This window comes from Dreissena polymorpha, chromosome 8 (assembly GCF_020536995.1).
Source record: "Dreissena polymorpha isolate Duluth1 chromosome 8, UMN_Dpol_1.0, whole genome shotgun sequence".
NCBI lineage: Eukaryota > Metazoa > Mollusca > Bivalvia > Myida > Dreissenidae > Dreissena > Dreissena polymorpha.
In genome coordinates, this window is record NC_068362.1 from 26,726,659 (window position 1) to 26,738,853 (window position 12,195).

Here is a 12,195-nt window from a genome sequence, read left to right on the forward strand (position 1 = left end):
ATTTCCAGTGAACAGTTCCACATGTTCGAATAAAATATGAATCAAGGTGAATGTTGAAATCGTCGCGACAGCTTAATTTTTTTCTTTACTTCCAGACACCACACCACAAATGAGGACAAATGTGGAACAATTATCCACAACCAACGCGACTGTCAACGTCAATTCGTTTTTATTCACTCTATTAAATCGATTATAATGAACATGTGCGTTTATTACATATTTCTCAATACGTTGACACTCTTTGTTGCAGCCTTTTAACCCGGTGGCGCTGCCTCTTAAGACCTGCAGGTACATTTGTCTGATGAAAATAACTTGATTATTTATGAACATTTGTGGGAATACTTCGGGTTTACTTCCTGATTTAGAGACTGGTCCAAATGCGTCAATTGCTTTAGTTTTAATATTTATTTTAGCTCGATTACATAATTAAAAGCCTATAAACGCGTTCGGGTCCGTTTCCTGGTGCCTATGGGGTAGATCTTAAGAACGCTCCCACAGTGGGGATCGAACCCGTGACATCCCGGTCGCTAGGCGGACACCATATCCACTAGGACACCATATCCACTAGGCCAAGGCGACAAATTGTGTTTTTGTTTATTTTCTTCAAATCGACGATCATGTTTATTTCATATTATTTTTTCATGCGGACGGATGAACGACAACATATATATCGTGTAGTTAAACAGTCAAGCTTAAATACCAGTACTTGCGATTTGCATGTTCATGGTCGCTTTGTGATCCGTTTATTTTCGAATCGGCATATCAAATGGGCCATGCATTTAATCAAATTTTACGTACCGATAACTATTTCAGTAAATTAATAAGTTTCTAAATTTTATTTAACTTCTCCGAAAATGACTACCGTTTTTTTACTTATATGTATAACTTAGAAGCAAACTTTCAGTATCTGACATTAATTTGAATAACGAAAATTATATAAATAATTGTGTAATTTTCAATATAGGACATGTACACAAGTTCTAAATATTCACAAACAATCTTTGTGGGACTCATTGATACATGCTTACCATATACATATATATGATAAACGGACGATAAACATATACACCAATGGTACTGCGATGGATATCATAGATAGACCGATATAAGTACATGTGTTTACGGTCCAAAAGTTCGTACCAGGTAAATGTAAGACAGTGATACCCTGATAACATTTTCTGATAATTAAAAAGGGGCGGATTTTGAAACTGTCCTCATATTCTATTCTGACTTTCGTCAGAGAAGTAATATTTTATTTATGCTTTAAGAAAACTGTTTAATATTGGACTGCGGCGATAGTGTTTTCCTTCATGCAAGGAATTTACCTTTGTTTGGCCATTCTGGCGCTGCTTCCTGCAGGTAAGACTAATTATTGTTTGTTTCTACAAAAAAAACAACACAATTTTTAATTATGATATTCCGATCACAAAATGTGGAGAAACATATTACTAGTTTGGAAGACTTCTAAATAACACATACAAAATATGATAGAAACACACTCTTTAAAAAATCGAACAGTTTAAAAATACAATGTCATTGCTCATTGCCTTTTGCCCTTTCGTTCTTCTTAAGAGTTGTTCCCCTTACTTCTCACATCGCCTTTACTGACTTAATTGGCAAGTGTCGTCTGACGAGAGTATTACAAATCCCTGAAAATGCGTTTGTTTTAAATGAAATTTTTCGAAGGTAACAATAACCAATAAATCAGCATTAAGAACCAGAAATCAACCAAATTCTATCATTTATTTATTTAAGTTCTGTAGTTTGATCTAAGTTTATGTAAGGCTGCAGCGCATGTTTATTCAATCAGAACTCGTATACATATGAGGTAAAGTGCAGCGCATGTTTATTCAATCAGAACTCCTATCAGTGTTTTTTTCGGCGTAAGCTGTATTAAGCCAGCTTTTCACCTCTCCTGACCTTTGTAAGTGTCCAATAAAATTCAAATAAAATTTCCCGCGGCTAGGTACGAATGAATACACTTCATTTATTCCATTGGCTGATTTGAGTATTCCACCAGAACATTGGAAACATATCCGCGTCTTTGTAACACTGTTTTACTGCATGAAACAATTGTATTTCTAATGAAAAGGCTTAATAGATAGAACAGTTTTACACTCAAATCTCGACATCAATACAGTTTGTGCGTACACCTTTTATTTTCAGAGAATTACCAGCGCAACGCGTTTATATTTAAAGGCTATGTTCTCATATTTAGTACTTACTTCCATATTCTTGTCAACATGTTAACATGTAAAAGTATAAAGAGAAGTGGAAGCGAGGCCTCACTTTAATACATTGCATTTCAACCCGAGTCAATTCGCGGCCAGTGTATGGATGTCAGAGTTTATATACAGGTCATCACCGGAGTTCGCGGCCAGTAAAATAAAAGTTATATAATAAATACGCTATCCGTTAACTAGGTGACCTGGAATTTTCTTTAGACCAGAAATATGTAGATTCTTAATGGGTTTTCAACAATACAATGATAAATATTATTTTTGATTAATTTAACAATAATTATTCCACCATGTTGACCAATGTATTAAGCATGAGCGCGATGATTATCGATACTGTTAATAATCGAATCAAATAGCAATGCCCGACAAACCACTAAAACAGGTTTGTTCGAAGAACGCGCCTATAAATACGGAAACTTCTCGTGTGGCCGGTTGACTCGTATGTTTTAATTTCACTTCCATTCTTCTTTTGGTTTTCTGTTTTGTATCTATAGGTTTATGACCAGCAATATGTAATAATGTAAAATAAGCCGCGTAAACTCCGCGTATCATCCCGTACTGCGTGTGATGCAGCTAAGAACTGCACAGAAAAAAAGACATTCGCTATCCTTGATCTCATTCATTGAACTATCAACGCCGTATATCTTTTTTAAAGATATTTCTTGTTTATAAATAAGCAAAACTATCACGAACTTTATTTGACATTTGTGAACAGAAATCTTCCGAAAAGTATGTTCAAGTGTGGTTTACAATACCTTGCTGAAAGCTCGTCGAATGTTCCATTCACGCTCCTATTTCTGTGCGATAAAAACACTTAAAGTGCATGCATCGACCACAATCTGAATCTCTCAAGCGTCATCTCACTCAGGTCATCCATTCTGAATCTATTTTTATATTATTTCACGCTATTTTGATCACACACAATACAATTTACGCATCAGCTGTCTATAACAATGGCGATTCGACGTTTTGGATGGATTTTAACATCCGGGTACTTGCGTAATCTAAAAATAGCGCTTCCGCAACTGTAAATCGGTATTTTCTGAAAATTGATACCCGCTCGTGACTTAGGTATAACTCGCTGTGAAACAAAGTAAAAGCTCTCTGATTAAGCAATGGAAAGGTAAGGTTTATAACTATGTTATGCTATTAAAGTTCTACTGGACGAATTTATTGGATACTGTTTATATGATATTTTATTTTAAAGATCGGATGTTATGTCGAAACCAAAGATGTCGATAGATAGAATTGCCGGCCATATACAACCCGTCGCGAATTTGGTCGCCATATTGAAAAGCTGTAGTTGTATAAGTCACAACTTCAAATGAACTTCTTTCAGTAAAAACTAAATTGCTTAAAATTGCAGCTTTATTTCAAACTTCGTTCCAATTTCCGTGAGTCTAGTTAGTTTATAAGATAAGGGCGGTGGGACACATTCCGGGTTAAGGGCATATCACTTTCTGAAAGTTTAAAAAGTGGGTGGGGTAATGTAAAAAAATAATTCCTTATAAAAACATTGTAGATCTATATATGACGTTTGGAATAATATTCACACTTAAAATGACATATACTTCATTGATAAGTGCACCAGTTCTTATGAAATATTTAAAAAAGAGTAAATAATCACATTTTATAACCTCAAAAACCACTTTCTTCTTGGGCGTCATAAGTCCTCATTTTGGGTCCATACAATAACCGAAAAGCACCGAAAAGCACCGAAAAGCACTCAATTTCTCTCTATATATATGCAATATATCGTTTTTAGTGTATGTTAACGAGTTTAATTAGTAAGAAATGGTTATATGATTGTATGTTTATACTACATTGTGCCCAAAATGGTAAATATCGGCAATTACCGACCGAAAAGCACTTCATGTGGAAACCGAAAAGCACTCAATTTCTCGCTATATATATGAATATTTGCGTTTCTATTGTGTGTAAACGGATTAAATTAGTTATAAATGGTTATATTTCATGCATATTTATACTACCTTGGGTTTATTATGAGGTATTAAGCCCAAAAATTGGATAAATATCGGCAATATACCGACCGAAAAGCACTTCAAGTGAAGACCGAAAAGCACTCAATTTCTCGCTATATATATGAATATTTGCGTTTCTATTGTGTGTAAACGGTTTAAATTAGTTATAAATGGTTATATTTCATGCATATTTATACTACCTTGGGTTTATTATGAGGTATTAAGCCCAAAAATTGGATAAATATCGGCAATATACCGACCGAAAAGCACTTCAAGTGAAGACGGAAAAGCACTCAATTTCTCGCTTTATATATGAATATTTGCGTTTCTATTGTGTGTAAACGGTTTAAATTAGTTATAAATGGTTATATTTCATGCATATTTATACTACCTTGTGTTTATTATGAGGTATTAAGCCCCAAAATTGGATAAATATCGGCAATAAACCGACCGAAAAGCACTTCATGTGAAGACCGAAAAGCACTCAATTTCTCGCTATATATATGAATATTTGCGTTTCTATTGTGTGTAAACGGTTTAAATTAGTTATAAATGGTTATATTTCATGCATATTTATACTACCTTGTGTTTATTATGAGGTATTAAGCCCCAAAATTGGATCAATATCGGCAATATACCGACCGAAAAGCACTTCATGTGAAGACCGAATAGCACTCAATTTCTCGCTATATATATGAATATTTGCGTTTGTATTGTGTGTAAACGGTTTAAATTAGTTATAAATGGTTATATTTCATGCATAATTATACTACCTTGTGTTTATTATGCGGTATTAATGCCCGAAATTGGATAAATATCGGCAATATACCGACCGAAAAGCACTTCATGTGAAGACCGAAAAGCACTCAATTTCTCGCTATTTATATGAATATTTGCGTTTCTATTGGGTGTAAACGGATTGAATTAGTTATAAATGGTTATATTTCATGCATATTTATACTACCTTGGGTTTATAACGAGGTATAAATGCCCGAAATTTTATAAATATCGGCAATATACCGACCGAAAAGCACTTCATGTGAAGACCGAAAAGCACTCAATTTCTCGCTATATATATATAATATTTGCGTTCCTATTGTGTGTAAACGGTTTAAATTAGTTATAAATGGTTATATTTCATGCATATTTATACTACCTTGTGTTTATTATGAGGTGGCCACCGAAAAGCACTCCCGCGACAGCACAGAATCACCGAAAAGCACTCAATTTCTCTATATATAAACGAAACTATGCTATAAGTGCCGTTTATAATGGATTGAAAAGATGTACATATTTATTTAGTCATTAATGACTTCGTTAAATATTGATTTAAGTTTAAAGAAAAAGCACAAGCACTCAATTTCTCTCTATATTTAATATTATCAATGATGACTTCGTTAAATATTGATTTAAGTTTTAAAATAAAGCACTATATATATATGAGGCGCGTTCTGAGAAAAGTGGGCTTAATGCATGTGCTTAAAGTGTCGTCACTGATTAGGTGAACGGCTTTCTCCGTTTCAATGAATGAAGAGTTTAATTTCCCACTAAACAATGTAACAGTTTTGTCTGCCTCAGAAGCCGTTGCTTGGTCATTTGTCAGTTCATCATTCTGATTTGCATCACTGCTCTCAGACAATGAGTTTTCAAAAGACCTTTCAACAGTTTCCGAGTGGTCATAATCGGAGTCGTCACCATCAATTACCACAAAAGTTGCATTAGCAGGAATTGAACATGTTTCTACCTTTGTAACTTTAATATCATCACTGAGTGGCGAAACATCATTTACTAAAATTTTGTTTGCAGGAGCGAGCGAGCGAGACATTTGAGACCACATTATTGTTATATCAGGTGACATGTCTTTACATCCCCTACCCACAACACGCCGTGTTAAGACTTCGGACGTATAGTCCGAGAATGGCTGAGGCGGATAGTACGACTTAATGCATTTTTTGATTACTGCGCTTACCACAAAGATTAGCTCGACGACTGACCAAGTGTATAGACCTATAACATCATGCAACAAATTTGAATATTCCGCCTTAAGTATTCTGTCATCGGCGAGGAACTGATCGGATTTGTAGTAACTTTCGTTTTCAATAAGTTCAAGAGCAGATAACAATCTCAACAAAATATGTTGCTCTTCACTACCATTCAAACATTTTGAAATAGATCTAAACAGACAGTTGCCGTCACCGATTGTTTTTATAGGTGTGTAATGCCCTATCATTGCAGGATGAAATTTGTGCAGAATATTGATCGCCATCTTGTCCGCGTCTGAAGACGGGAACGTAACATCAGTCTGCTGTAATCCCACATTATACGCATCTAATAGTTTCCTTTCGGACTTAGCAGCATTTATCAATGCATTTTTCTTTTTTGACTGTAATGCGGCCCGAAGTCTGTAAAAAGAGGGTGTCCCGAAGAGTTGACTAAATTTCTACAGCTAACATTTAATAAAGCGCGTAAACTTCTCAAAAAACGATATTTCCCTATTTCCGTTCACATTTTAAAAATGTATGTATCAAAGCGGGTATATACGATTTTCTCAAATATTTTGAATTTATATAAAATGTGTAAAAAACTAATTATATATATATTTCAATATAAATTAAAATAAAAGTTAAGAAGAACATGTGTCGAAAAATGCGAAATAAGCCAGATATTTAATTTCGAATTGAAAACGGCTGTACAGCCGAATTCGCCAGCATGTATATCATACATGTACAAAGTGAATCTAAACTTAGTGTAACGGTTTATTTGAATTTCTGCAACGATATCTATTCATACGACACACGAACACTAACTCCAATCCTAATACAAAGACGAATACTTCGGTTATTGTAGGAAAATATGTTTGTCACAATCGGCTCGGGCCGCTAATTTGTCTTTGCTGCATTTTATGAAATTCGGCTTTAATGTATAATTTTTCTTGTCTATTTTGTGTAATTGTAACATATTTTATCAATATATTACAAATAAACACATATAAAAAATCGTATATACCCGCTTTAATGGCTTACTAACGCTCGATTGGTCATTGTCGGCTCGGGTACTACCTACATGTACCCGGTCGATATTAGACTGTACCCCAGTTGTATTTCCCGCCCAAAATCCGATGTCGTAAAACGCGCTAACGATTATCTTAAACAAACTTCTGTTAAGAAAAACTGCATCAACATGAGTATGAGTTACTTAAGAGTACCCGGGGTACATGTAAGTTTTACCCGAGCCGACAATGACCAATCGAGCGTTACTAACAGTACAATACCCAACAGCGGTATAATGTTATAGATTTATTTTTGCATTAACATTAATTCAAAACATTTTTAGTTCAAAATGTTATTCACGTTTAATAAATACATCAGTTCTTCTGTTCATTTGCATCAAATTAAAGGTTAAAGTCCGATTGTTTTTAAAAAACTGCTATTTTATGAATATATCAAGCATGTACACTTAACAATAATGATGTTTTAAAATTTTGTGACGTGCGCGGGCCATTGAACGTTGAGATAAGCAATGTTGCGAGTTAAATTACACATAATTAAAAACTTATTTATTGTAGGATACCGATTACACGGAGCTTGATTACGCTGCGAACTAGAACTCTGCCGCAATGTATCTCCAATGAAAGATGTAACATTAATTCAAGCACGTATACTTAACAAAAAAAAGATATTTCTTTATTTCCGTTATCAGTTTAAAAATGATGGTATTAAGGTGTTACTAAACAGTAAAATACCCAACAGCGATCGGGATTAATGCACTTGGCCGCTAGACGAAAAATTTTATACAACTATTCTGGGCAAATTTCACTTTCAATAAATACATCAGTTATTTTTATCAACCAAATTCCTGTTGTGTGCTACTGTTTCTTATCAGAATTATATATATTACAATACACCATCAGACCCGAATGAATACACCATTTATCCCAAGCAGGTAAATAACAATTACTATAATAAAACAGTGGAAGTCTACACGGTGTATTAGCAACCTGCTGTGGTGATCTTATCAGTTCAATACACAGGAACATGGCTACTGTACTGGAATTGGATTTACAGCCAAAATAACTGTTTTCATTTCAGTCTACACTGTGTATTAGCAACCTGCTGTGGTGATCTTATCATCTCAATACACAGGAACATGGCTACTGTATTGGAGAATATCGGATTTACAGCCAAAATAACTTTTATTTATTGCTGAAGTGGTGTGCACTAACAATTGATCCACCTCACCGTTGCACTTTTTTTAATACATTAATTAATTTACTGAGTCGGCGCTGCGCTAATAAAGTGTGATGGTGGAAATTAAGAAATAAGATATATTTTCGCATGAAAACTGAATACACATGATACATGGATAAAATATATATACGACACATTTGAATCTTTCATTTCTCCAAAAATTAGCACGTAGTCACATATATATAAGATTGATTAAATACCATAAAACAACATGTGAATTTAAAGAAATACATTTATTACTGGCACTAGCTATTCTAAAAGTCGGCCGCCAACATAAGTTCAAAGAAGGAACCACAATTAAATACGATCCATTTTCGAATGATACTGATTGTATAGCAAGTAGTCACATATTAATTCTAGCTTGCATTAGTTAAAATAATTTTGTTAATTAAGTTCAAATTAATCTGTTCTTTAGAGATTAAAAGGGTTTAAAGACGGCGCTAATAAAGTGTGATTGTGCCCGTGCCTTTGAACGTTGAGTTAAGCGAGAGGTGCGAATGCAATTACACATAATTAAAAACAGATACTATTGTGCCAGCACGTTGAGTGAATACTTTATAAGCGAGAGGTGTGAATTAAATCTTACAAACTGATATTATTATGTCAGCTTGAATTGTGCTGACATCTTTAACTCAACAGTATCAACTAATATAAATAAGAACAACACAATCTAACTGGCAGAATATTTTTCTACAATGGCTAAAGTAGTATTGTTCGGCGATAGTTACATCAAACGTCTATGTTGCTTTTGCGACGAGAGAAAAGGGCTACACGTGCCTTATAATGTAATATGGTACGGCCAATACGGTTTGAGAACAGACAGAATGAACACAGATCTGTACGGCAAGATGTTAAAGGAAAAAGGGGACATCGTCATCGTAGCTGTCGGCGGTAATGACATTACCCCTACATCACAACCGAAAGAGATAGTGAGAAGAATCACCGAAATCGTGAATGACATATCACGAAATGGATGTGAGCACGTGTACATCACAGAAATACTGACACGTGGAAATTTCTCAAAATGTCCGGGCTTGCAGAAAATAGTCTTCGACAGACAGAGAATCAAAATAAACAAGTGCTTAGCCAAAACATTTAAGAACAATTTCCTGATATTAAATTCCCTGCCGACTATGCCAAAGATCTGGTTCATTTGGAGAGCCGTACCCCGGGAAACAACGGCATGCGCAAGTATCAGTGTCGACTACAAAGACTCATATGTAGTGTCAAACGCTAAGTTCCATTACAATAATGTTTATGTAATATTGGTGATATGTATTATTATTATTTGTATTATAACATGTAATAAATCTTGGATCTAAGCATTGCATTATTTCATTTTTTGTTTTTTGAAAACAGTAATAGGAATCTACAACTTATCGTTCTAATGCACTTACCTTGTCAGCGACCCTTCTGCATCATAATCCGTTCCTCTGAATGCACAACATTTACACAAATAATTCAAATTTCTGTCTGACCAAGATTTACATTCTTCAGTATTTAAATTAGTACACTGGCGATGAAGCCAATTTTTGCAATTACTACACTGAATAGTATCCTCATTGCACTCTAACGTGCATTCAATGCACGGAAATTCAGACATTTTGTAAGCTATCCTGACCGAAAAACACAATTTAAATATCAAGTGGTGAAGACATGTTAAAATATGGGTATATATATACATTTCGTATACGGGTCTGGCCCCATACTCAGACGCCGACCAGATGTGAACGCGTTGACATGTTTTTGCTGCAATAATTGGGGGAACTTGTGTGTTATACGCTGACACTTGGTTCTTCCTGCATTTCTGCGAGAAAAGGGGGTCATAACCCGGCAACCATGTGCGTTTTTGGGGTCCCATATTGACACGTTGTTTTTATTGCATTAATTGGGGGAGGATTGTCCTACGAGAAGCATTGCTGACACGTTTTTTTGCAATATTAATTCAGGTAGGTAAGGGAGGGGAAATATACGTGACACGTTGACACGTTGTTTTTTCTGCACTCATTTGGGGAGCTATTGAATTTCAAGTGTACATGTTGATTTTTTTGTATCTTCAATAATCCATTGTAATTGATTTAACGCACACGCCCCTTTTTAAATTTGTGTTTGAGCTGTTAATTAATAGTCATAATAAAATGCGTGTTAAGTTACCAGCGTACACTAGATACTCGCGCAATGAATGGTTTTAATGGAACGATTAAAATCGCTATTATTAATACAAAGCACATTAACTAAAAGTCATGCTGCAATTTCTATTCAAGAGTTTCACGTCAATTAGAAATACTTAAAACATATACATCAATTTACGTATAAGATGATAAACACCATGAAATGCTTTTCGGTTGGTACATTGCCGATATATTTATAACTTGCTACCTGTTATTTATAAAAAATATATATTATATTCGATTTTTAACATGAATGTCTCAGTCCTCTAAACCGAAAAGATCCGTAACATAAAATAGTGTCTTTGTGTCGTATGAACGAATCTGCACTAAAACTAAGATTAGATTCACATCGTACATCGAATAAATAATTGAGCACATGTAAATCAACAAAACTGTACATTAATTCACACGAGCCGCACTGTTCGGACATGAATGAAAGGCGCCGATCATAACACAACTTCTCATCATTATCTGGGGTTTACTAACGACTCGCCCCCTTAACGACTCGCCCCATAACGACTCGCCCCACTTTTTATAACGACTCGCCCCACTTTTATAACGACTCGCCCCACATGTATAACGACTCGCCCCACATAGATAACGACTCGCCCCATCATTACTTATATGGTAGGATTTTTATTTAATTTCGATTTTATTGTGTTTTAAGTCGGTAAAAACTGGTGGGGTATTGAAAAAATATCTTAAGATTTGGCAAATTAGAAGTTTGATGAAATTTGTTAAAATGCTTTACTTTAACTGTCACCTTTTTCAGGAACTTTCAACAGAAACTGGAATACTGTATCGCATCCTGCATGATATGTTCAAGATTTCTACACCTGGAATTTTATCAACTCTTGCAATTAATATTATGCGTTACCACAGTAACATAACTATGTGTTTGCGTATATAATATATAACGACTCGTCCCATCATTTTTATTGTTACATTTTTAGCATCTATGTTAAATGTAAACAGTACAGATGAATAGAAAGAGAAATATATAAGAACAACTTTTTTTGTGTTGATGGTTTATTAGATACTTAATTATGTACTTATATACAACAACAACAACAACAACTTATAAATAAAAAGAAAGTTACGCAGTGTGTATAATAATATCAATACATTGATATAATAAGAAAAATTTACAAAAAGACAGTAATACATCAGTACCGGGTAATCAATATAATTATATCTTAATATTATCAACATTGAATTTATGAAAATGATTTTATTCAAACGTTTTATTCATAACAAATTTAAACACTATTTACACAAACAACAACAACTATTTGCACAGGTCCGTACATGGCTGAACACAAGTCCAGCAGCTGCGCTGCAAATACAGAGTGCAAAGCGCAGGCATGGTGTTAGTCGAATTATCAATTTAAAATAATGGTATACTATAATAATGTATACATCTTTAAATACTAAACTCCGCAGTCGCACGTATTACTCAATTTAAGTTATAACCATTTAAGTAATTAAACAAATCGTGGAATTAATTGATTTATCACAAATGGTTTCTTGTTTATTTGAAACCATTGCAAATTTT

The 12,195-nt window shown here is 34.3% G+C and overlaps 1 protein-coding gene across 3 annotated transcripts in view; it reads left to right on the forward strand.

Annotated features, from left to right (window-relative positions):
* Positions 1-333: 333 nt before the first annotated feature.
* Positions 334-12,195, forward strand: part of LOC127841072 (uncharacterized) — a 56,806-nt gene continuing 44,944 nt past the window's right edge. Inside the window, exon 1 of one of the 3 annotated variants that reach the window (XM_052369614.1) lies at positions 334-1,359. The gene's annotated coding sequence lies outside the window, so the exon portion shown is untranslated. Of the gene's footprint in view, positions 1,360-3,255; positions 3,364-3,520; positions 3,635-12,195 lie in introns of those variants that run through there. The other 2 variants (XM_052369615.1, XM_052369616.1) reach the window with 2 other exon arrangements.